Genomic DNA, 27,423 nt, shown 5'->3' with positions numbered 1-27,423 from the left:
GTGTGTGTGTGTGCGGTCCTTTACTGATAGCTGTATGTGGATCTTGTCGGAAAATATGGCAAAGTCCTACATGACGGTAATAGTTTGATTGCGGTGTTTACTTCAATGTCACCACTAATATCTGCTCACTCCACACGTCTTAATTCCATTTCTGTTTAGTTCAGTTATGACTTTAGTCGGATTAAGGTAATCAAAAATAGCTGTTTTAAGCTTATGTAGGCCTACAACTCAAAATTCATGTTTAACAGAATAAACAGTTAGTAAACACAAGTACATCTTATTGAACATAATTTATTTTCATTATCATAGTATAACAGTTCTCAAGCTGTTTGTGATGCATTTTGGAAACAGGAGATGAGCCCCTGGTCTAATGCGCCACCTGGCTTGAGAAACCCGTTATCAAAGACTCAAAGACTTACTTTTAGTTCAAATGACGCATTTTAATCTAGAATAATCTAGGTTAATTCCAAGATTACAGTGAAATTAATCTAGATCAAAAAAATTAATTAATGCCCACCTATTATATATATAATCTTTTAAGGTCAATATTATTAGCTGCCTTTTGAGATTTTTTTTTCTTGAATAGTCTACAGAACAAACCACTGTTATCCAATAATTTGCCTAAGTATCCTAACTTGCCTAGTTAACCTAATTAACCTAGTTAAGCTTTTAAATTGCCCTTTAAGCTGAATGCTAATATCTTAAAAAATAGGAAGAAAAAATAGTATGCAATGTCATCATAGCAAAGACTAAAGAAATACATTATTTATAGTTTTTGTAGACTATTTAAATATTAAGTTATTGTGTACATTTGCAGCCCTTATCAAGTCCGATATGCCCCCCAAATCAAATTTGACTAATTCTATTTATTTTTCTTTTTTGCTTCTGCAAGCATCAGTTCAGCAGTTTGGTCTTTTGTATGCTAGCGCGCTGCACTCGCTAACACAGATGCAGGAACATCTGTGCGCCGCTGCTCCTGCGTGCGGCCGCTCTCTCATATCTCAGCACAGCCCTCTGACTGCCAGCCTGGATGCAGAGAACAATCTGGAACTTCTGTTGCATCACATGCCCTCTGGGATTCTGGACTTATCAATTATAAATGTGCTGAGATGACACTCTCCTTTCTTTCTTTTTTTCTTCTACCTTTTCCTTTCATTCCTTATTTTCAGCTTCTCGCCATTACACACAGCCTAAATCGCAGTAAGGCACAGTAGTAGGACGATAGTCATAATTTCACAACCACAATATCCTTATGAAAAAAGTACGTAGCATCCTTACAAACTAAAATCAAGTATCTATTGAAACTATTTAAGAGTGTAAATAGACGTGTATATACACTTCATTTAATCAATTTGTTGTCATGATGATCAGTTGAAGACAAATAGTGCCCTAGTGTAAGTACGCACAAGTGTATTCTGCTTGTTTCAGACCAGTGCAGGTGTTATTTACATGTTTTGTGCCACATTGCTTAATAAGAATATGCATTTTCAATTCAACTCATCTTTATTTCTATAGCACTGTTACGATGTAGATTGTGTGAATCAGCTTAACATAGAAGTTCTGGTCAATTGAAACTGTGTGAGTACAGTTTTCAGAGTTGAAGTTCAGTTTTGTTCAGTTCAGTGTGGTTTAATTTTCACTGCTGAACGTCCAAACCCTAGTAGCAAAGAATTCTGGCCTAGATTTGGCATTAAGCTGGGACAGCAGGCATTCATCCGGCACTGGCATACAGCATGTGGGCCAACCATGGCCTGGGTTTGGCAGAGGTGGCACCGTCTATAATGCGGCAAACAAGATTTGGGCCAGATGTAAAACGTAGTATTTGGCCCAGATTTAAAAAAATTGATTGTGGGCCACGTGAGTTTGGCCAGTCTTGACCAACATTTGAAATACATTTAAATAATTTTTGATTAAATAAATCAATTCTACCAATCAGGTCACTGAGAAAAAACAAGGCCCATAGTGTGCCTAAAGCGCAATGCTTCATGGGTTTATCAATTTCTTTGCAGTCGTGACACACCAACCTTACTGGCCAAGTTCAGGCCCAGTTATGAGTTATTAACTTTGCTGAGACTTGGCTCAAATATGGTCTGTGTTTGGCCCTTGTCTAGAAGCCAGATTTGGTCCAGTCATGTACTGTAATTCACTGCGGCATGTGGGCCAAGCAAAACCTGATTGTGTGGGCCAGAGCTGGGCCAGAGAAATTTTGCTATGTGGGAACACTGAAGAGCAAATCCATCGATGCAAAGCACCACAAGTACCAGGCCCGGATTGACTAATCGGGAGGACCAGGAGAATTCCCGGTGGGCCGGTGTCCCTAGCTCCAGAATCTGTTGCTCTCAGCAGTCACACTTTTTAAATTAATTAATTTATTTTCTTGACCACAGTCTTCTTAATCAATATTTTACCGCAGCTCTGCTCTTTTTATCTATTTTCTCGCAGCCTCGTGAGCGAGATGCAGCCTACAGGATAATGATGATATAACTCAGATGAGTCACCTCTTTATGTATTGCTGTTGTGGTCCAGTGGTTAGCAAGTTAGGTTACAATCCCAACCCGGGTTTGATCCTCATCCGAGTAACTTATTTTTTACATTTTTATTGTTAAGACATAAAACACTGTTAGGGTTGTTGAACATTTGAAGTTCTAAAGCAGCTGTTTTCTCAAAAAAAGACGTGATAGTGTCATTAGAAACTGATTTGAAAATGACATTATTTTAATATAGTCAGTCGTGAACTGAGGTGGGCCTTGTGTGAGGCTTGAAACTCCAGGGCTGAAAAGGAGTCCCACTCCGGCCCTGACAAGTACCAAACCAAGCAAGCAAGTGGCGACAGTGATGAGGAACAAACTTCACCAATTGACGAAAGTGAAGGAAGAAAATAGGCATTTGGGCAAAAAGTAGGCCTGTTTATGTGTGTATTGTAGACACATTGCTATTTTGACAAACTAAAAGCTGCTCTAAAGTTAATGGTGCAGGGTTTTTATTTGTTTTTTAAAGGTTTTATGCGCCTTTGCATCTCCAAACCTCATGTAGTCATGGGGTATTCCTTAAAGGGGTAGTTCATATTGTATTTTTAAGGCTTGGTAGTGTTTATAAGATGCAAAGCAATGTGTGCTCATGCTTCATTTGCAGAAAATCACATTATTTTATATATTAAATACAGCCACAGCATTGAAAAAAAGTAAGTTGATGGCATTGCTAATTTTAGCTAGCTGCACCGCAACACTATACATTATTAGTGAAGTAATGAGTCTCTCCTGACTGGTGGGTTAAAGGCTGTGAAGTTTATTTCAGTGGTAGATATAGCTGCAAGTGAGCCTGTAGTTAGTGAACGGCACAGGGATAATGACTAGTCTGACAGGGGTGATTATTATCAGCTATCTAACTTTAGACCACAGTGGGGGCCAAATGAGCAGCTACGAGTTAGCCAAGGCATGTTAATAAGGTGCCAAACCGATAATGACTTTATGATTGGATAATTAGACAAATGTGTGTAATTGCTTTCTGTCCTGGCTTACTAGCTGCAGGAAGACTCCCCACTGGCTCGGCAAGGTTGTTTATATGCTGCCGTGTGCAAACGTCACCTTCGCAGACCGGCTGTGTAAATCTTCAAAGTTGGAAATTTAACAATGAGACTTTCTCTTGCGGGGCCCGGACAATTATGTGGCTAGTGGTGCAGAAATGACACACTCCAGCGTTATGAAGTCAGCCCTGAGTTTGTGTTTAAGGCCTGTGCAAACTCTCTGCCTGTGTTAAAATAACACTTTTATGATTTATTAAAGACATGCGGTGAAATATTAGTGCTGAAAAATATATTATAGTGACTTTTAGCAGCCGTTTATATTGAGTATTTACTTATAGAAGTTTACCTCACATGTCAAATTTATAGGAGGAGAGTATTTCATTTATTCATCCTTCATTTTCTTGTACGCTTAGTCCCTTTATTATTCCGGGGTCGCCACAGCGGAATGAGCCGCCAACTTCTCCAGCAAGTTTTTACTCAGTGGATGCCCTTACAGCTGCAACCCATCTCTGGGAAAGGAGGAGAGTATTTTAAATCATTAATTAGGGTTAGCATTTTATTTATTGGTTTTTGGGTTATTATTAAACACATGAAAAAGCATGTGTTTGTGTTTAAGGTCTGAACAAACTCTTTTGGTGGCGTAAAATAATACTTTTATGATTTATTAAAGACGCGCAGTGAAATATTAGTGCTGAAAAAGATATTATGGTGACTTTAGGCAGCCATTCTTATTGAGCATTTACTTATAGAAGTTTACTTCAGATGTAAAATGTATGGCAGGAGAGCATTAACATAATTTAAGGTTTGCATTTTACTCACAGATATTTGTGTCATTGTTTAACACACCAAAAAGCATGTGTTTTAGTGGATTAAACACAAAATCAGATTGTTTTCAATCTAATTTGAGGCTAAATTAGTTGTAAATGACATTGTTCTGTTTATTGGATAGCACAATTGCATTAATTTGCACTATTTAGTAGGATTGCAAAGGGGTGAACAATCAACCCAGACTCATTCTGAAAACCTAGCTCTATATACATTTCTGGAGAGCAGAGAAGCTACATTTTTTTGCAGTTTTTGTTTTTGCGAATCCACCAGAGGCCGCTGTGTGCTGCTTTTTGAGATTTCAAATTTCACTTGCGAGTGCCATTCTTGCGTAAATCCATCAAAGGCTGCTGCCAGCTGATTGACTGACTGATTGAATGACTGACTGACCGACTGATCGATTTACCTACCCACCTTCTTCCCTAAACCCAACCAATAGTGTTTTCAAATGCACCGATTGACCCCCCACCCACTTCCCAAAACCCAACCTAGTTTTAAAAAGCAATCCAGAAATAGAAAAGCCCCCCCCCCTTTTTTTATTGCCTCATGTCTTTTTTAAAATCAAAAATGAACTACATTTTTACAAAATGACATTATTCTTTAAAATAGCTAATTTCATTAGCTTTTTAATTACTGCATTTTTAATTTCAGTTTTCCGCAATTTAAATCCATCTGTAATTTTTGATTTCAGCCCAGAATTCAAATTTGACTGCATCTTTTTAAGTAATAGCGTCCCTAACTATCTTTTATTTATTTATTTATTTATGTACTTATTAATTAATTAATTAATTTCTTTATTTATTTACCTATTTTTTTTATTTTATTTATTCATTTATTTCACTTGATTCAGTGACATCATTATATAATGATCATGCAAGACTGTAGATGTGTATGATATAATAAAATCTGTATTAATAATCAGCATATGAGACATCTTTCAAAAGCTTAAAAATCGCATCTCTATTTTACACTAACAATACTGATGTTCGATCAGTGCATCCAAATAATAATAATACAATCTATGAGAGCTATGCATATTTTTTTAAAGTTTGCTTTAAAGTAGTAAAGCTTGGAAACTCATAAACACAGGGCAGTCGGGTAAAAAGACACTGTAATTGAATAAATGGCTGTTAATTCAGTCTCTTACGCTTCATCAACAGCGTTCAGGCTGACAAGTCAATAAGCTCCGATCATTACGCAGCAATTACAGAAACTGACAAAAACAGTCAGAAAAGCGACATACACTGAGACCGTTGAATAACAATTTAACAGAGCAATTAAGGTCTCAATTCCAAAGACAATTATGCTAAACTAATAATTAAGCCAATGATTAATTCACTGTAAGATCAAAAAAGAGAATGAACGTAACGACTGAAATGTGAAAAGCTGCGTGTGGATTTGGAGGGGGTCTTTCCCTGACTTTCGGGCAGCTGCTTTTAAAAGATGCTTTTTTAATCCTTTGGAAAATTACTCTCCAGCTAACGAGTTCTCCTCAACCAACTCCAGACATCATTAAGGACTGGCTCTTGCCCAAGGCTGCGCATGAACCCCTTTTCAGACTGTACACTTTATCCATAATTCAGCTCTCTTTCTTCAATTATTCAAGCAAATAGCGCTGGAAAATAATGGAGTTCACTGGATCTTAAACATAAAACAATTTTAATGTTAGTTTGAGTTTCAGAGCCTTTGAATGTGTGTGTGTGTGTGTGTGTGTGTGTGTATGAGTAGTGCACCACTTCTTCCCTGACCGGCCTGCCAGTGCCCATAAACACATTATCAAAGAGCCAGCGCTGTAAATAGAGTTAAGTCAGAATTATTAGCCCCCCCCCCTGTATATTTTTGTCCCAATTTCTGTTTAACTGATTTTTAGATCTCAAGAACTCCTCTGATGTATCAGCTAATGAACAGATAGTGATTGCTCATAAGAAGGCCCACACGGAATCTGCGCGCGCATAATTTTGCAGATTTTCCACTGAATTCCGCAGATTTTTAGCCCATCATTAATTCTGTTTATTTACTTGAGTAAATGTGTAAATCTGAATTTATTCAGTTTTTATTCAGTAATTTATTACTTTTATTTCATATATTAAGGTTTTGGTTATGAAACTCCGCTGGATACTCCCAAAATAATTCCACAGAAATCCGCAGATTTTTACCAAAATTCTCTGCAGAAATAGCAAAACACGTCCACAGATTCCATCTGGCCCTGCTCATAAGAGGCAATTGCTTACTAGGAGCATGTCTATGGTGCTGATTTGGATTAGTCAATTAACTTAAGATGCATGTATTTTGATGGTGGGAGGTAACCGGGGAACCCGGGGGAAACCCTCGTGAGCACGGAGAGAACGTGTATGGACTGGCATGTTTTTTGCTAGGCGGTTGATAGGGTGTTCTAAGGGGTTTCTAGGCGTTTGGTAGGGTGTTGCTAGTTTGTTCTAAGTGGTTGCTAAGGCATTGCTAGGTGGTTGCTAGAGTGTTCTAGGTGGTTGCTAAGTTGTTGCTAGGAGGATGCTAGGGTGTTCTGAATGGTTACTAGGTGGTTGCTAAGGCGTTGTGAGTGGTTACTAAGGTGTTGCTAGGCAGTTGCTAGAGTGTTCTAGGTGGTTGGTAATGCATTGCTAGGCAGTTGCTAAGGTGTTCTGACTGGTTGCTAGGGTGTTCTAAATAGTTGCTAAAGTGTTGCTAGGCGGTTTCTAGGGTGTTCTATGTGGTTATTAAGGTGTTGCTAGGTGGTTTCTAGGATGTTTTAAGTGGTTGCTAAATGGTTTCTGAGTGGTTGCTAGGCAGTTGCTAACATAAACTAGTATGGATTAGTACGTTGTTAGAAAGAATTGTTGTGTTGTTACTATGACCAATGTAAAGTCAATGGCAGTTTTTTTTTTTACAATGGAAGTCTATGGGACAGTTGCTAGGGTGCTGTAAGTTGTTGCTAGGGTGTAGCTAGTAAGTTGAAAGGTCATCAATTTTTTGGCAGATTGGTAGTCTAAGTTAAATTAGCCCTATTTTAAGTCTGTATGACTGTCTGGCGGAAATTTATGAAGTCGCAAAGTTTAGTCAAATGTTAAGTCAATGGGACTTTTTCAAATTTTCCAGGGCAGTTTTCGAAAAATTGTAAGTTGGATCAGTTGGAAAAGATATAGCAACTTAATTCAGTATAGTTTGTAGTTGGTGGTTGGTGGTTGTTTTATGAATAGTCTAGGAGGAAATGCGTTTTTAAAATCTTAAAAGTCCAAGAAGAAGAAGCAGGCAGAAGAATACTAAGTTTTAGTTTAGTTGTATAACAGTATGTTGGCTTTCTCAAGCCACCATAACTAGGTTAATTAGGTCAGTAAGGGTAATTAGGCATATAATTGTGTGACGATGGCTTGTTCTGTAGAAACTTGAATAAAAAATTGGTTAAGTGGGCTAATATTATTGACCTAAAATGGTTTTTAAAAAATCAAAAACGACTTTTATTCTAGCCGTAATAAACCAAATAAGACTATCTCCAGAAGAAAAAACATTATAGGAATTGCTGTGAAAAGTCATTGCTCTGTTATACATAATGTGGGAAGTATTTGAAAAAGAAATAACAATTACTAGGAGGGCTAATAATTAAGACTGCCGAAATTCCACCCATCCGAAAATCTTGATGACAATGTCAAGAAGTCTGTCTAAATGTGTAGTCTAAATAGCCTTTTTTAAATGCAATGACATCATTATCCTCATTACTGACAGTTGTACAAACCGTGCATGGCTTTGATGCTTGGCGACCCTGTCTGAATGAAGGGGTTGGCCTCACTAAACTGCTGGCATCATTAAAGATGACCTCTGGGGTTTGGGCTTATGTGCGCTCACTGCTGCTTTTCATTTGCCACTTTGATTCTGGCTCCTAATGTGTGAGAATAAAAGAAAAAAAGAAAGGCTGCGATATGAATAAAATATGTTGGTTTAAACCCAGTGTTTTCATAAACGGCTTGATTTCCAAGAATTCCTGTTAGAAAAACTGCTTAATCCTGGGATTTATATAGCATTGCCACGCAAGTTTAAAGCATCACACAGAACTGCACAGCCCTGCAAGCGTTGCGCAATGGCCAATTGTCAAAGAGTAAGAATAGGGAACTTTTCCAGTAACAAACTACTTTTTCAAACAAGTATTTACGCACTTGTTTTCCTCACAGATTTTTTTTTCTCCCAAACTGAAGCATTGATTCTTTTTAGCGAATGATTGTGATTCCAAAAATAAGGTTGGAAATAAGAACACGTTAGTTTAGTTTAGTTTTTTGCAGTATTTCAAAAACTAAATCTTAATCCTACACTCTCAGAAATAAAGGTACGCGAGTTGTCACTTTATACTTGTATGTCCATTCTAGTAGTTTATTAAATCTGATAATCAAAGAAAGGTCTGTGTATAATTAGCCATTTCACTTTTCATTTAGGGGGTTTTATGTTAACATTTTCTTAAATCAAAAATATTAATTTATAATATTTATAAGGCCATGTTTTATATAATTAAATAATTTAATTTATAATGTACAGTTTTTGTGTGTGCATTTCTTCCAAAAAACCAACAACTCATGACAAATTTAGGACCATTTCATACACGTTGACTTGCTCCTTTTTCACACAAGTGATTGTACCTTTCTTTGGGCCTTAAATGGCCCAAACATGGACCATTTGACAGTTGGGAACATATTTGTACCTTTTTTACCCTTAAATGGTACATATAAGTATCTTAGGGTGCTACTTTGAACCATTGAGGGTACAACTTTACCATTTGTACCCCAAGTGTTCACAAATGTACCCCAACCGTACCCTTTTTTCTGACATTGTGGGGTGGTACCTTTTTTGAAAGATAAAAATTTGGTCTATAATAATACCCTAAGGCAGGGGTCACCAAACTTGTTCCTGGAGGGCCGGCGTCCTGCAGATTTTAGCTCCAATCGTAATTAAACACACCCGAACAAGCTAATCAAGGTTTTTCTAGGTATACTTGAAACACTCAGGCAGGTGTGTGGAGGCAAGTTGGAGCTAAACCTTGCAGGGACGTCTTGGTGACCCCTGCCCTACGGGTACATATTACACTCAAAAAATAGATTTTTTTGTTTAGTTGTTCAAAATATTTAAGTAAAATTAGTAAAAAAAACCACAACTCTTGAGATCTCTTGTTCCATCCACATAAATTTGTTAAAAGTGTTAAATTAACTTAATTTATTTGTGTTTGGACTACATGAATGAATTGTGTGGAACCCTGCATTTTTTTACAGTGTAGTGCCTAAAAAGTCTAAAAGTGTTCCTCTTAAAATTTTAGGTACTAAGTGAAGTTTATTCATAAACTAATTTCAAGAGGAGCACGTGATTATAATTGAACACGGCTGGTTTTGCATTAGCATGCATGATCCACCAATCAGGCTATTCCTAACCCACTATAAAGAGCCAGGGTTTTTCACTACAGTCATCTTCGATTTGAAGAATCCCCCCTTCCACCCCTACCTCTTCACCTTTCCCTCCATAGGGCAGCACGGTGGCCCAGTGATTAGCACTGTCGCCTCACAGCAAGAACGTCACCGGTTCTAGTCCTTTAACAGGCCGGTGGTCGTTTCTGTGTGTACTTTGCATGTTCTTCCCGTGCTTGCGTGGGTTTTCCCCGGGTCCTCCGGTTTCCTCCCACATTCCAAAGACATGCACAACAAGGAAATTAATAAATCTAAATTTTGCACTACAGTTAATCTCTCACCATGCAGCATATCTTTTCATAGCATTCAATTTTTAGCCGTCAGTTTTTATCAAGGGGGAGTTGCCGAGATCTCCCTGAGCTCAAGTCTCCCCTCTCGCCCTCCAAATGGGAGGGAGCCCAGGGCTCAAGAACCTTTGAGCTCAGGGCTCTCTCCCGGGACAGCATGTCAAACTTGCTTATAATCTATCATCAGCTAAGTGTGAACTCTTGAATGTATACTTTTGAGGTACCAATATGGACCCTTCAAGTACAAATGTGTACCTTTTGAAAAGGTACCACTACAGTGACAACTCCCGTACCTTTATTTCTGAGAGTGTACCAATGTTTTGTTAGTGTACACTCAAAAAGATTTCTGCGGCTGGTTCAAACTACTTATTTAAAATAAGCTTAATAGACACAGTTCTTGAGTATTTTTGGGACAACTTAAATGTTTTATGTTCAATCGACTTCAATTTGTAAAAATGTGCTTAATAAATTTGTTTTGGGATAACATAAATTGTGTATAACATTTTTTACAGTGTACCTGTTGCTTTTTGTGCTGAAAACAATGTCATTGGCAAATCTGATAAAGCTTGTAGGGCATAGCTTTTAAAAGGAGTGTATTTACTGAACTACTTGAGTAGCTTGACAGGGTACAGCAGTTTCTTCCAATTCAAACTTTCCTCCAATTTGCCATCGTTCTGTTTTTTTTTGGACACTTGACATAACTCATGCTGCTTCCAAACAAACAAAGAAAAAAGTAAGTGTCTTCTTTAAGCAGAAAAGTTTCTTAATTGGGATGCGATCCATTTTTAGTTTATTTTTTTTGAGCCGCACCTCATGTTTTGTGCCCGTCGTTGCGGCAGGCTGAATGTTTGAGAGCCCCTGTAGACGGCATGTTGCAGGATTTCTCAGTAGGACAAAGACAGCCCGTGTCTGGCTGAGGTATAGCGTCTAACTAATGGCCATCTGTGTGCGGCAATAATGAAAAATCTCAATCACGTATGGCCACGCCGGCTCGTTAGGGAGCAAAATAAAACAGACGACGGGCTCCGACGTGTGAGTGCCATTGCGCTAATTTCTCCCTAAAGGACAGCTTTCAGATCTTCCAGACAGCAGAGCTTATTTCTTGCTAATACTCCCTTTAATTTACCAAGCCTCTTTCGGATGTAGTTAGTGGGTATTCTGGCATGACTCCTGAAGGTCTTGTTTCTGTTGCCTAGAGTTAAACAAAACAGAAACAGCCACTGTTTTGCCAACAGACTGAGCAAGGTTTTAATGTTTTTTGTGGGGATCATGGGTGATATCTTATGGTTATTAGCATTCTGTGATTTTTTTTTTTATTTATTTATTTTTAATATTTTCCAAATTATGTTTAACTGAGCAAGGAGTTTTTCAAAGTATTCCCTGTAATATGTTTTCTTCTGGATAAAGTCTTTTTTTTTTTTTGGCTAGAATAAAAAAATAATTTAAAAAAACATTACGGTCAATATTATTAACCGCCTTAACCAGCCCGCTTCTCGATTGTCTACAGAACAAACCATCTCAATGCATTGACTTGCCTAATTACTCAAACTTAATTAGCCTAATTAACCTGGTTAAGCCTTTAAATTGCACTTTAAGCTGAGTACTATTTATCTTAAAAAATATCTAGTCAAGTATTATAATGGTAAAGAAATGGTTTAGAAATGTGTTGAGAAAATCTTCTTACCGTTAAACGGAAATTGGGGAAAAATATACCGGCTAATAAAAATTTAAGAAGGCAAATAATTCTGACTTCAACTTTATCAGTAAAACTATCCAAATGATAAAAAAATGATCGAATTATCATAATAATAACAACAATGCAAACTATAATTGGTCTGTGCAATGAGTTTATTGTTGTAGTAACAGTTAGCATGTGTTTCAGTTTTTCAGTTCAGTTCTAGTTTAAATGGCACTCTGGGCAAACCACCCCATATTTGTATATATATATATATATATATATATATATATATATATATATATATATATATATATATATATATATATATATATATATATAGTTGAAGTATTGAAATATTAGCCCCTGAATTATCCACTTGTTAAGTGATGTCGTTTGTAATACTGTTTCCGGGTCCAAGCCGCCATTCATTTGAGTTGAGAAATCATTTGTTCATGATTTCTTTTTATTCATATCACACATTACCATCAAAGTTAATTTAACATAAAGTCATAGTGTACACAACAATCTCTGGGCTTGTTGCATAACAAATGCCAAAATTTTTACAATTTATAAAAAAATTAATCACTTTCTGGCCATTGGATATTAGGCATGGACATATATATTGCGATCGTGATTTTCGAAAGTATTAAATCGCTTTGTAAACGATTATTATTACCATTTTATGAGTCTCCCCATTCAGTTGAATAGAACGCTTGGACCCGGAAGCCGCTTTGCGTGACTTTACACTTAACAAGCCGATTAGCACCCTGTTTATCCCCCCCCCCCCCAATTTCTGTTTAACGGAGAGCTTTTTAACACTTTTCTAAACATAATAGTTTAATAACTCATCTCTTATAACTGATTTCTTTTATCTTTGCCATGATGACAGTAAATAGCATTTTACCAGATTTTTTTTCAAGACACTTCTATACCGCTTAAAGTGACTTTTAAAGGCTTAACTCGGTTAATAAGGTTAAGGCAGATTAGGTTAATTAGGCAATTTATTGTATAACAATGGTTTGTTCTGTAGACTTAAACTGCTTTTTTTCTAGCCGAAATAAAGCAAATGAGACTTTCTCCAGATGAAAAAGTTTAGCACACATACTGTGAACATTTACTTGTTCTGTTAAATATCATTTGGCAAATATTTAAAAAAGAAAACAAATTTTAAAGCTTTAACTGTATATATGTTTTCGGGTAGTGGGGGCATGGCTATTATAGCAACACCCCTGCGATACTTTAATGGGCTATATGAAACTTTTTAAAATATACTTTTTTACAAATAAATACTATTATTATTATTAATATTATTATTCTTATTATTACCACTATTATTATTACCACTATTATTATTATTGTTGTTGTTGTTATTATTATTAGTACTATTATTATTATTATTATTATTATTATTATACAAATATTTATTTAAATAAATACCAGAAAACAATCCTAAATGTAACTGCATGCCAAACAATGTAAACAGTGATATGCTAAGATCACTTAAGAAATATTTAACCTGACTTATTCATCATCCCTGCTTTCGGCTTCATAGCCATGCTTAATCAAGATAAGTTTATCATCATATTATAACTTTGGTTTTGTCGACTTCTGTGCTGACACCTCTGCATAAAAGTCACTCACAGCGCATAAGTGTTGTGTATTTTATTGACATGCATGTAAACACACCAGGAACAGAGGAGCGCATGAGGCGCACGGGAATGGTTTTCTGGGTGCATGTGTCAGCAAACTTTCGCGTGCAAAAGACGGCAAATGTGAATGGCCCCTAACGTATTTATTCTGGGATTACCACTCTAAAATAATACACTTGCATAAAGTTAATGGTATCTCAAAGCGTATACTGGGGCTTGTTTTTTTCTTTTTTAAACCGTCTCTCGTGCCGCCCCCCAGCAAGATGCTGCCCTGAGTGATCGCCCATATTGCCCATGCCTAAATCCGCTACTGATGTGTTTTATAGTTTTGTGCACTGTCATGGTTCATACTTTTACTCTAAATTCCCTTCATACACTAAAAAATGAAAGTTTTTTTTTTTTTTGGTTATACAAAGTTTAACTTATTTTTAGTTTGTTTTATTGGTGTAAGTTGAGGTCACTAGAAATGTTAATTTAATTAAACTAAATAATGAAAGGCACCAAGAACATTTTTAGAGTGTAACACCAGTGTTTGAACTAATACTAGACATGGTTTAATATTACAAAATGAAGAAGAAATCATCAACATAGGCTAATTCTGAAAATGTAGCCCTATATACATTTCTAAAGATTGCAAATTATTTAGCCAGAGGTACATATTTCATCTTTAAAACGAACGCTACCGTGCGATATGATGCCATTCTCACATAAATCCACCAGAGGTCTCTGTCGACTGACTGTTTGACTGACTGACTGACTAACCAATCGACTGACCCACCCTCCTCCTTCCCTAAACCCAACCGATAATGTTGTCAAAAGCACCGATTGACCCACCCACCCACTTCTCTAAACCCAAGCAATCCAGAGAAAAAGAAAAGCCCTCATCTGATTTTTACCATGTTTTCAGATTTTACCATATTTACTCATTTATTAATTTTTTTGGCTTCTGTTTTTGTCTTATCACTTTCTGGAACTGTTCTTCGGACTTGAACCCCATCGATGTGGTCGGAATCCCGTAGCTCCTTTCTGCATCTCAAGCCTGCATAGCGAGCAAACTGGACAAACTGGTAACAGCTGGAAAGCCGTCCACACGATTATAAGCAGTCAGCTGGTAAGAGCAAAAAGGAACGGCGCCATACCGTCCTGTAGCTTTCGTTTTAAAGACGAAATGCAGCCATACCTACCTCTGGTTACATAATTCGCGATCTCCAGAAACGTGTATAGGGCTACATTTCAGAATGAGCCTATTTTGATTCACACTATCGTGTGAAACTGTATTCATATCGCAATATGTTTTGCAGAAAAATTAAATATCACTAGATCAGATTCTTTCAATATCATGCAGCTCTACTGAATATTAACAAAACACGCAGCTGCTGTAGGCGGTAAGCATTTATATGCTCTGCTCGATATTATAACGTCTCACACATAATTCCAGCTGTAAAAGCTTGTGTGTGTATGTGTGTGTATGTAAGGTATTCACGGCACTCTCACCCTGTGTGTCCCAGGGCATTGGGTGGGGGGTGGGAATGAGGCTGTCCGGAGATAAAGCCACGCAAGCCCCTGAACGGCATGACTAATTTGACACATATCTCCGCGTCTCTTCTCTCACTGTCTGCCACCATCAACACATTTCCCTCTTGCCAGCCTGCCGTGGAAATGATCCCAGCGCGGTTTGCTTGCACTCAAAAAAATGACATTTGCTGTTTGTTCAAACTACTTATGAGCTGAAACAACACAATTCTTCAGTTTTTTAGGGGAGACAACTTAATTGATGTTCAACGCACTTAAGTTTGTAAAAACGATTATGAACTTAACTCCTTCATGTTGTTCCAACACAAATCGATTGTGTGGAACCCAGCATCTTTTACAGTGTAGAGCCATTCATGCCGCATTTCTCTTAATGGACGTGGAAATCTCCAGCAGCCTCGACTTGCTTTTATTGTGGCAAAGGATCAGTGCTGTATTCGTTTAACCCCGCATGAGAGATTGTTATGTGTTCGGAGGAAATTGGATGCATATGAGTGTCTCTCGCTTTATAAGCGTCACGGTTTTGGTTCTATTCGCATTCTCTCGCTCGTAAGCGACTTTCAAAACAAGCCTATAGTTCCCTTCATGATTCCAACCGTTTGATGGCTGTGATGAGGAGAGGGGTACTTTGAGCAAAATATGCTATCGTGGCTGGAGTGCTTTTATACTGTGGTTGCGTCAGTATCACTGCAAAAGATGCTTCACATTGAGTTATATTTAAGTATACAGTGTAAATAATACTGATAGTCTTGATTAAAAAGCCAGCTTAAAAGCCCAGTGTAAATACATTAATACCAACATTCTGAAAATGTACCCTTATATACATTTCTGGAGATCGAAAAATATGTAGCCTGTAGTACTTATGGCTGCATTTCGTCTTTAAAATGATGAGACGAGCGACGAGATGCGATGAGACAAAAATGCTCCCAAGGTTTCCATATCCTGGACCACGCCTGAGCTGCTGCTTTGGAGGTCATGGAGGAGTGAAGAGCATTAGACTGATTCCTGTGACGTTCCAGGGACAGACAAGTTTTCGGTGAGGTCCAGCTTCCAGCCTCCGCCACTGAGACTGCAGCTCTGCACAAGACGTTTGGCCAGCGGAGAAATTGAAATAGTCGTGACCAACCGAGCCTGGTTTCTCTCTAGGTTTTTTTTTATCTTCACTTTCGCCAATTTTTTTTTTCCCCCTCGCCACTGTCACCACTAGCTTGCATGGTTTGGGATTGGTAGTGTTATGCATTGATGGATTTGCTCTTTAGTGTTTGGACTCTCAGTAGTGATTATTAAACCACACTTAATTGAGCTAAACTGAACTGAACTTAAACTCTGAAAACTGAACTACACTGTTCCAATTTACTATGATATTTTATGTGAAGCTGCTTTGACACAATCTACATTGTAAAAGTGCTACACAAATAAAGGTGAATTGAATTGAAAAAAATTAAAACAAACGCTACGGGCCGGTATGACACCGTTCCATTGGGCGCTAGCAGCTGACCCCCTACCTTCGTATGGATGGCTTTTATGCTGTTACCAGTTTGTCCAGTGGCTCACTGCATACGTTGGTGTACTTGAGAAGTGGAGCGGAGTTGACCGTGACAGTTGGGTTCGAGTGCAGAGAAGAATGGTTCCAAAAAGCAGGTAAGACAAAAACAAAACAATAAATAAAATAAGCAAGTAAATAGCAGGGTTGGGATCTGGTAGAATCTGAAAACATGAAAAAAATCATGGGGCTTTTCTTTTTCTGGATTGCATTTGGGTTTAGGGATGTGGGTGGGCACTGGTCAATCGGTGCTTTATAAAATGTTTGGGTTTAAAGTAGGAGGTGGGTGAGGGCTTTGGTCCGTTGGTCAGTCAGTCAGTCAACAGCAGCCTCTAGTGGATTTACTTGAGAAGAGCAAGCTCGAATGACACTCGCGAGAGAAATTTCAGATCTCAAAAAGTGTACACATCGGCCTCTGGTGATTTTGCAAAAACAGAAATAAAAATAAAAAAAAATTAAAAAACATACCTCCTGGGACATTTTTTTGGCGTTCTCCATATGTATATAGTGGATATATGGATACATTCACAACATATGTATGTTGGTAACAATGTTTTTGTCAGGTAGCATGCTTTTTCTTTTAATGAACAGTGTTTTGATACATTGTTAACCAAAAATCATTCCTTATTGTTTTCAGAGTACAACACAGCAGCATCTTAGCACTGCAAATTTTATAATCAATTAATAAATCAATCAATCAGTCAATTAGTCAGTCATTCAGTCATTCACTCAGTCAACCAGCCAACCAGCCCAGTCTGGTCTCACGAGGAAATGTAAGTATTTTACGTTTTGTCAGTTTAGTGGCTAATTCAGTCGTACGATTTTAAAAAGGAGGTGTGGCACCCAACCCCAGCCCTAACCTCAACCGTCATTGGGTGATGAGCAAATCGTACTAAATTGTACTAATTAGATCGTACAAATTTATACGAATTAGCCATTAAATCAAAAAGTTACAAATTGCCGTGAGATTGTGTTGGCCAGCCAAACAGCCAGCCACCAAGTCACTCAGTCAGTCAGTCAGTCAACCATAGCAGTGTGTTTACTTAAATGTGTTAAATGTGCTTTATATATAAATAAATAAAAAAAATAAAAAAATTAAATAAAATAAACTTCACTTTACTTACTTCAAATTCTTAAAAATGGAACACTTATCAAAGTTCAAGTCACTTTCCAATCAATCAGCTTTCTATTGCAAATTGTGTTAATTCTTAAGTGTTTGTGTGGATGTGTGTGTGTGTGTGTGGATCTATAAATTTCCCACCAAATATTTATTAAATGCTTTGTTTGTGTGTGTGTAGGTTGAGTGTTTTGCATGTAACATAATTAAAAAATATTTTAAAATTGTTTTAGCCTTCCTTTTCTGTTCACCTCTGGCTCCTTTTAACTGCTCTTACATTGCACAAAAAGCATTCTTAAGCTGTGAACAACGTTTCAAACTACTGTTTAACTTGAATTTATAGAGTTAGACATGAAATAGCTGCAATGAAAATACAAATAGGCACCGAAAATATATTACAAAAGGAATGTCATGAAGGTAATCATGTGGAAGGATCAGCAAGCACAGGAATGAGATGTGTACCCACAAAAGACACTGCTCAGTCTGAAATGTGTGAGTAAGTGCATTGGGGTAGTGCGTATGTTTGATGGTTGAATATAGTTTGGATACCCATTCATTTTTTACGGGGGTCACTTCTGACCGGAAACACCACGGGTGTAACAAGGTTGATTAAAACACTCAGAATTCAATGAAAGAGGTGCTCATCACTTTTACATGCTCAAGTGCATAGTGTGGAGGATATCATAGGGCCTTAAGGCAATCAGATGTAAAACACAACATTTAAGACTGTTTTAAGTTGTAAATCGGTCAGATTTGACCCAAAAACAACAGGAGGGTTAGTAAAAGCTGTGTTATTTTCTTCCATTTTATGGCAGACATTAAGAATCACTATGTATCATATTTTCATAAGTTTTCATAAGTACTTCAGTATATTGTGACTACAAATTGTCATCATTTTATCAATGTCACTGGTTAGAGTCCTGGCTAGATCAGTTGACATTTCCGTGTGGAGTTTGCATGTTCTTAGCGTGGGTTCCCTCTGGGTGCTCTGGTTTCCACCACAGTCCAAAGACATGCGCTATAGGTGAATTAAATAAACTAAATTGGCCGTAGTGTATGTGTGCATGTTAGAGTGTATGGGTGTTTCCCACTACTGGGTTGCAGCTGGAAGGGCATCCACTGTGTAAATCATATGCTGGATAAGTTGACTGTTTGTTCCGGAAAAGGAAAATGAATGAATGAGCACAAAATATTTGTAAATAAATGCAAACATATCTACTGACATGCTGCGCAGTTCTAGCTGCAGCCTTTGAAAAGGGATGAGACAGAGAGTGAAGCAGACAGTTCAAGTGAATACTAAACAAAGACTTTAACTCCTCTATTATGTCTCTATAGACATCCAATTAAATCACTTGAAGGTTTACATTATTCTTTAATGATAGCAAGTCAGATTATAGCCTGGTGAAATCTTAATGCATCACACTCTTTTCGGTAAAAGTGGCCTTGTCTTCTGTAATGAGATATGTGCTGTGAAATGTTAATTACACGCAGGGCGAGAAGCAAGAACTGCTTCCAGTTCTGACCCCATTTCTATTCTTTTAATAACAATTACTCGAAGAGAAAGTGGGTTAGAAGAAAATGTAGAGGCTTCACTCGGCCACACATCTGAGACAAAGAAAGCCCTGTGCGAAAGCAAACACACCATACCCTTACATCACACCAATAGCAGATACTAAGGTCTTGTTTACAGTAATACGTTTTAGTTTTAAAGCGGCGTTTTAGAACGTAAACGATCCACGTCCACACTGGCGTTTCACCTAGCATTTCTGAAAAATAACTCCATCCACAATACACCAATGAAAACGCACATCTGCAGGGTATGCGCTCGTCTGAGCTCCAGTCAGTCAGCGGGTGCTTTGAGCACACCTCCCCAGATGAGAGCAGCACATGTCGGACAGTTCATCAAGGATCTTCCGCTGAATTTCATCTTACTATAATTATTAAACGTGATATTTAATTCATCTTGTCTCTATCTAACAACTCTTCAGTCTTTTGAATCTAACACTTCTTCTCGGGTAACATGTGTTGGCTGAGCTCAAGGATAAGTTAATATATTAATGTAACCATGTACATTGATTCTGCACAATTGACTAATTGCTTGCCTTTATTTCCTATATTCAGTGGTGGAACGAGTGCTGAAAAATTATGCTTATGTAAAAGTACCATTAATTGTCCAACAAGTAGAGTAGAGTAGAGTAAAAGTATTTGTTGTAAATAATACTCAAAGTATGAGTAAAAAGTAGCCCTATTCAAAGTACTCAAGAGGAGTAAGTATTGAGCTCTGTGAAAAGCTGATGCATTTACATGCAGTTTGTGCAGGGATGTGTAAACGTAACATTCTGTAGTGCATTTAGTGACTATTTAAAGAGCCCCTATCATGGGTTTTTGAAAATGACCTTCATTGTAGTGTGTAACAGAACTCTAAGTGAAGTGAAATATCCAGCTAAGGCTTGAATCTGAAAGTGCACAGTGTTTACAACTATTGATTAATTTTTCAAAGAGTTGACTCACAGTGCTTCAAATGAATCTCTTGATAATGAGTCTTTAGCCGATTGGGTGTGAAGTTGTTATGAAACATAAGCCCCGCCCAATTGTTGTGCATGCAAACCCGGGAAAATTGAAACCACAGCCTTGCACACAAACAGTAGCAAAGAAAAAGAGGAGGACAAACACTAGCAGATGCCAGTTGAATCAAGTCGTAAAGACGCTATGCTCAGCTGATTATTATTGGAAGTGTGAGGAGAAAGTTAGTGTTCTTTTCTCTACCTAAACATGAAACTGTGACCAGTCAGTGGTTGAGGTTTATTTTTGCAAAATTTTTTTGAGTGCCTCGGTAATTTATATGATTTTAAATAAGTGATTCGTCGGCAGTTTGTTAAAGGAAGGATTAGAAAAGACATGGTGGTTGAAATTATTGTAGTTTTCCGGGAGACAAAACGGGAGAAAACAGGAGTGTTGGCAGGTATGTTCACACATGCACTATGCACTCTGACTCATTTCAACATTGTTGATAAGATTTGTTACTTCACACCACTGCTCATATTGTAAAAACGTATTGCACGTTATACTTTTATAATGGTCATTATTGATTACTAAAACTGATATTCCAGCCTGATCTAACAAGAAAACGTACGTATTTTAAGTTTTGCCAGTTAAGTGGCTAATTCCTACGAGGCGTGGCACCTAACCCCACCCCTAAACCCAACCGTCATTAAGAGATGAGCAAATTGTACTAAAGTGTACGAATTATATTGTGCGAATTCATACAAATTAGCCACTAAATAAAAAAAGTTACGAATTGCCGTGAGCTTGTGTTGGATATTCAGCAAACTGGGTTTATTTTTTTATTTTTCAATGAAAATGAAAAAGGCAGTAATGTAATACGCTCCGTTTTGTTATGAAGATGGCAGTCAAATAAATATGTTGCTACACGATGCCTCAACATGGTGTCTGTTAAGTTGTAAATACCAACATGAAAACAGGCAGCTCCTTATATCATATTTTCATTTTATTGTTAAGATAGTGAAGCAACATAGCTAGGGTGATGTGAATAATGTTATAAAGTACACTGTTCGCTTTGAAGATTTAACCGACGTGTCCTCGGGAGTTTGTTTTCAATATCAAACTTGCGAAATCTTAAAACTTAAGGAAAGGGTGCACGACTGAACTTTGTGTACTTAATATTGAGAAAAAGGCGCAAGTTTTCAGATGTCTCCGTTTTCCTTCATCCACACTGACCCGAACCAGCAGCGTTTTAAAACAGAAACGATCTCCTAGAGCATTTTCAAAAAGCTTCAAATTCATGGTTAGAAAGCTCCGGGGAAGCGTGGACAGAAGGCGTAACAGTAGCGAAATGTATGTGTTTTAAAACTAGAACGTATTAGTGTAAACAGGGCCTTATATTCTTTCCCACTCGTTCTTGTCTAACCAATGCTGTGCTGCATTTTGTGAAATTGATCTAAACATTGTAGAATGAGTTCCCCAAAGCATCAAACTAACCAAAGTACATCATAAACTAACTTGATGGATGTCAAGAGCTGAAATCCTGTGGAGTTTTGCACTCCAAAGCTTCCATGTGGGATTGATTGGAAACTTTTTCTGTCATTTAGTGACTAATAATGAGCTGTGGATTCAGACTGACAGACGAGGAGAGCGTTTTTACACTTTTGGGAACATCTATCGCAATGCTGTCGCACAGATCTGCTCCTGTGCACGTAGCGGCTGTTATGAATAACAGTAATTGTTTGGTCGCTCGCCGCCTTCGCGCTTTGACCAACTGGCACCTGCTCCCGCTCGCATCACATGACGCTACAGCTGTGTCCACATGTTCCCCGGGTCACCACATCAGTGCGGATAATGCCTGCTTTTGATCAGTCCCCCTGACTTTTTCCAAACGATCTCATCATATTACCGCAGATTGCTACCTATTACGGAGCGATGCTCATTCTGCAATTTAGCAGTGAAAATTGCCCGGGCTTCGAGGCTAATTTCAGCTCTGACATTTTACTGCGCCGCTGCCGGATAGACAGCAAATGACAAAGAGTAATTAACGCTAAATGAGTCCCTCGTTTTTGTGTGTGTTTAAAGGTCTGGCCCATTCATTGAGTTCTCTCGCCTGACCCAGAAGGAATTAAACTTTGTGTTTGTCTATTAAAACAAAGGCGAGCCCAGCAGTGAGCTAAACAGCATAACTCAGGAGTCTAGGGTAATGCTACACCGCTTCAGGGACACTGTGAGATAATTGCTATGTGTTGTGTGCGCCTTACACCCCATTTCCCTCGCACACAAAGAGCTTCACACACTCACAAAAAGAAACACATGGATTTATTGTGTCGCCTCACTCACTTGCTGGTAATTTGTTTGTCGGCTTACAGAAGACATTGTTGTGGTTTATAAAAAAAAGACTGTGAGTGATTAGCTGTTTAGCATGATTGCGTGTCGCTCGGCCGGTCAAATGAAAAGCCACTGGCTTTTTCCCAGACATCACTTCTTGAAGAGAAGCAATTCCAGTGTAGATTTATGATGGAGTTTCTCTTCTTTTCACCGAATTGAGTTACGTGATCGATGTCATTGCATGATTTTGGCATGTTTTTAACTCCACACCATCTCTCCCTAAGACTAAAAAATACGCCTTCCTTCTCATGCCACGGTTTTATCTAAGACGCATCATTCAAAGGAAGCGAGCGCAAACACTGCGACACGCACAGAGAGTTATGAACTCATCTCCATTATGGACTGACCCCGGGATTTATGGAAGAGGAAGTTCGGACGAGGTAGTAAAAATGAAATCATGATGACATTTAAATACGCTGCCTATTAAACGTACGAAAACAGAAGCTCCCCCTGCCAAAAATAACTCGCCGTCCAAGGCTAAAGTGTGCTGCATCGATCAGCCGATAGATATTTCCCCATATGTCTCTCGTGCTCTGAAACCCCCCCAAAAAATCTCCACAGGCTTATATATTGTGAATATTATCTATTACGAGAGATGAAAACCTTGAACAAAAGGCAGCCGTGGTTACAAGCAGAGCCACCAGAGATGCTATTATTAGATATAACTCGGCATTAGCGGACGGACGGCATTTGAATGATATACTAATGATGACCTATTCCGCGGGTCCTACAGGACTCAGCTGTGTTTAGGGCCAGAAGTATTGGCCTTTGATGAGGAAAAGCCAGACCACTTAATGGGGAGAGCTCTGCAGAATGGCCCTGCCACCAAAACATATATGCATAATGGAAAAATAATGGAATTTATAATAATTTGTTTAGCTGGGGAGAGAAACAGAGGGAATTAGAGCGGCTTGGTGCTGGAGCCCACATGACTACATGCACCTCTGCCATAACAAGATTAGAATTTAAACTATGGAGCGAAAGATTCTCTCTGGCTAGATGAAATATTAAAATAGGCCATGCCTTTGCGCTAGGCTGGAAAGCCTTGCTCTGTCTCCCTTTTCCATGTGACATTTTCCAATTCTGACATATGGCTGCCAATCAAAGTGATTGACACCGAACACATCAGGCCACCTGAACCACTTCACATGATGAATCTCCCGTATAAGCATTTTCACATGCACTATATACAAAAATCAGAACATTTTGCTGGGCGTAATAACACTGGAATGACATAAGGAGAAAGTACTAAACTATTGAAATGTATTCAATACTTCATATAAAAGGCTTTTCAGTGATGGCAGTTTAAAGACGCCACTCATAGGGCTAATAAGGTCACATGTTTTGTTCGGGGGTGATTTTTTTCTTAAGACTTCAACAGAGCGTCAAAATCTTGATGCTTCTGTGGGTCTAGTCTGTCAAATCTGGTCTTTAATTTGTATTCTCTATTGGATTCAAGTCAGGTGATTGGGTGGGCCATTCTACAGCTTGATTTCCTTTCTTTGAAAGCATTTGAGAGTTTCCTCAGTCTGTTTTATCCAAAGCTCAATCCTTTACCCTGTTTAATGATAACTCCCCAGTCAATTTCCCACGTGAAAAGTCTTAAGGGTTATCCCGGATGGCATGCTCTTGTTTGGTTCTCATATTAGTAACACCAAGGCTTCGCTCTTCACTTTCTCAACAAAGTGTAATGTAATGTAATGTGATTAATATAATATTTGTTAAATATAATTAATTTATAATGTATTACCCACATTTTTAAATAAATGATATATAGTACATATATTTCTAGTCTACAAAGATTTTACTTATTTTTAAAGCAGTTAAAGCACACTTTAAAAAAATACAACTAGAGGAAATTAATGGATTTTAATGTACTTGTTCAAGTTCACTGAAGCAGTACTAAAATTTATATTTAAGGGTATTTTTAATGTATAACTTCTACAAATTTATCATGCACATGATTTGGATAACACCGCTCCAATGCAGTTCTAGGAATCTGAGTCCTCCATAATGCACACACTTATTATTGATTCCTATATGTCTTCCTCGTGATGAAGAGTAGGCAAAATCTAAGTGCGGACGGGGCCCTGGGCCTGTGCTCACAATGCCCATTGGTTAATCCGGCCCTTCCCATCACTACTGTGTGTCTAACCTCAGAAGCAGTCTTCACACATATTGTACATAGGGCTGCTATCTTGTGGGCGGCTGTATTTGAATTTGAGGATGGGTAGATTGTTGTGGTAGATGATAGTGTTCATGTGTTCTCTAAATACATGTTTCAAAAAATGTATGACTGAGTTTTTATTATACAATATTTATCCTTTTGATTTTGAATCTTGCGCCTAACAAATATCCTCATTTAGAAAAAAACTGAAACTACTACTGAAACTAATAAAAGCTAAACTAAAACGAAGACATTTTAAAATATAGAAACTAATAAAAACTAGTAAATCTGCCTCTAAAACTAAATAAAACTAACTAAATTTGAAAACAAACAGTCAAAACGAAATAGAAACTAAAACTAATGAAAAATCCATAACTATTATAACCTTGCTGTCTCGTGCTGAACGCAGTCTGCCAATCTCCATAGACTGGGTCATTGCTCCAATCAGTGCAGATTAGCTCGTGCTAAGGAGGGGTTTGGGAACAAATAAATCACTGAACGAATCATATGGTAGTCGATGGAATAATTAGGTAGAAATAAATGCATATAAGGCAATGAAAGTGTTTTTATACCTTGCACGCATATCAGCCTGTTGTTTTAGACCCTCAAAACCAAAATATGAACTTTTTTAATTCAAAATAGGGGCTCTTTAAGATGAAGTAATTTGGTGGCAGGGCATTTAGTTGTACAGCACTAAAGTTATGGAACTCCCTGCCTTTGCACATTCGCCTGCTGGACTCTTTTTCCAATTTTAAATCTCAGATAAAAACTTTTTTGTTTAGGATAGCTTTTAATATTTAGCTTTTTTAATATCATGTCGATTGTTATTTTTACTGCTTGTATTTTTATGATGTGCTTGTGATATGCTGTAAGGCAGGGGTGTCCAAACTTGGTCCTGGAGGGCCGGTGTCCTGCATATTTTAGCTCTAACCCCAATTAAACACACCTGAACCAGCTAATCAAGCTCTTTCTAGGTGTTCTTTAACTTTCAGGGAGGTGTGCTAAAGAAAGTTGGAGCTAAACTCTGCAGGACACTGGCCCTCCAGGACAGAGTTTGGACACTCCTGCTGTAAGGTGTCATTGAGTGCTTTGAAAGGCGCCTATGAGTAATAGGTACTATTATTATTATTATTATTATTATTATTATTATTATTATTATTATTATTATTATTCCTGGCTGTGTTTTGAATCAATTTCTTGCTGAAATGTCCACCCTGGTTTCATCTTCATCACTCTGGTAATGTAGATGTTAGACTGAAGCAGCTGATATTAATTTACACTGACGAAGGGGCAGAGGGTTGCCAAAGAACTACTGAAAGATTTCAGCTGCTGTCTGGGCTTTCACTGCCTTTCTACACCTGCCTTTCTTCATGTGTTCAATACTGTTTCCCTGTGTCATTTCATTTTATTACACATAACTTAGTCTGTATACTAATTAATTTAGTTTTCCTTTTATATATGGATCCATATGTTACCAATATTCTGTGACAATTGCAGGTCAACAGCACCTTTAGAAATATGTTTTCTGAGAAAAATGGTGAGGTGTTCAATACTTATCTCCCCCACTGTATTTGAATGGAGATTGTCATGAATTATCCACAGTGTTCCGACTCGGCGTGAGCATCTTCGTGTGTCTGTTTATTTCACAGGGAGCCAGGTTAAAAGGTTGTCAGAGTCTTCCTGAGGGCTCCAGGCTGATGCCAACACGTGTTTCCCTCCTGTGATCCTGCCGAAGCCGTGTGTGTGTGCTCGTCAGAAGGCATTTGGATCTGGAAAGTATCTGAATGATGCAGTAGGTGTGGAGCTTCACCGTGACCCGGCCTCCAGGGATAGAGACCTCGTCCGGGCTGAGCTTCACCTGCTGTGTGAGTTTCAACTCAGTCTACACACTAAACAGACTCTAAGATGCCATGTCCATTCATTTATTTGAATGTAGATATAATCAGATAAAAAAAAACAGTATAAAGTTTGCTCCTAATTCACATAATAACTTTTATTTGTATTTTAAGTCATGCATAGGACTAAGAATGAGTGGTTAGCAATATTCAGCCTCATAATGAACACAGAAAGATCACTGGGCAATGACAGGAAAAGATTCTCACTCGCTAATTTGTAATTGCCACCAGAGGGAGCTAGGATAGTAGCTTTGGGCAGGCTGCAATGAGAGCCACATCTGAAACTTTCTACTTCGGGCCAACCAGATGGAATATTGCAGCACTGAAATCCCATTCGTGAAATAATACGAAAGCCATGGGAATCAGAAGAAGACCTAGATAATAGTAATAACAATGATAATGTAATGTTTTACTTGCTTGTTCTTTTTTTACTTATTGATCGCATAAAAAATGTTTAAAAAAGAATATATTCATCAATCTCATATTTTCATTATTATTATTATTATTATTATTATTATTATTATTATTATTATTATTAATACTATTATCATTATATTATCATCATTATCATCATCATCATCATATTATTATTATTATTATTATCATCATTATATTATTTTTATTATTATTATTTTTTATTATTATTATCATTATCATCATCATCATTATTCATTATTATTATTTTATTATTATCATTGTATTATTATTATTATATTATTATTATTATCATCATTATACTAATTATTAATATTATATTAGTTTTATCATTATTATATTATTAATATTATAATTATTCTTATCTTCATCATCATCATCATCATCATCATTATTATTATTATTATTATTATTAATAATTTCTGTTGTTGTTTTTACTTCAAAAT

At 37.5% G+C, this 27,423-nt stretch overlaps 1 long non-coding RNA gene across 1 annotated transcript in view; it reads left to right on the top strand.

Annotated features, from left to right (window-relative positions):
• Positions 1-27,423, top strand: part of LOC141377110 (uncharacterized) — a 149,795-nt gene that overhangs the window by 76,089 nt on the left and 46,283 nt on the right. Inside the window, exon 4 of the long non-coding RNA XR_012389117.1 lies at positions 26,297-26,512. This is a non-coding gene — a long non-coding RNA (uncharacterized lncRNA). The remainder of the gene's footprint in view (positions 1-26,296; positions 26,513-27,423) is intronic.

This window comes from Danio rerio, chromosome 13 (genome assembly GCF_049306965.1).
Source record: "Danio rerio strain Tuebingen ecotype United States chromosome 13, GRCz12tu, whole genome shotgun sequence".
In the NCBI taxonomy this organism is placed as follows: domain Eukaryota; kingdom Metazoa; phylum Chordata; class Actinopteri; order Cypriniformes; family Danionidae; genus Danio; species Danio rerio.
Note: the sequence above shows the minus strand (reverse complement) of the source record. Positions and strands in the feature narration are given on the sequence as shown.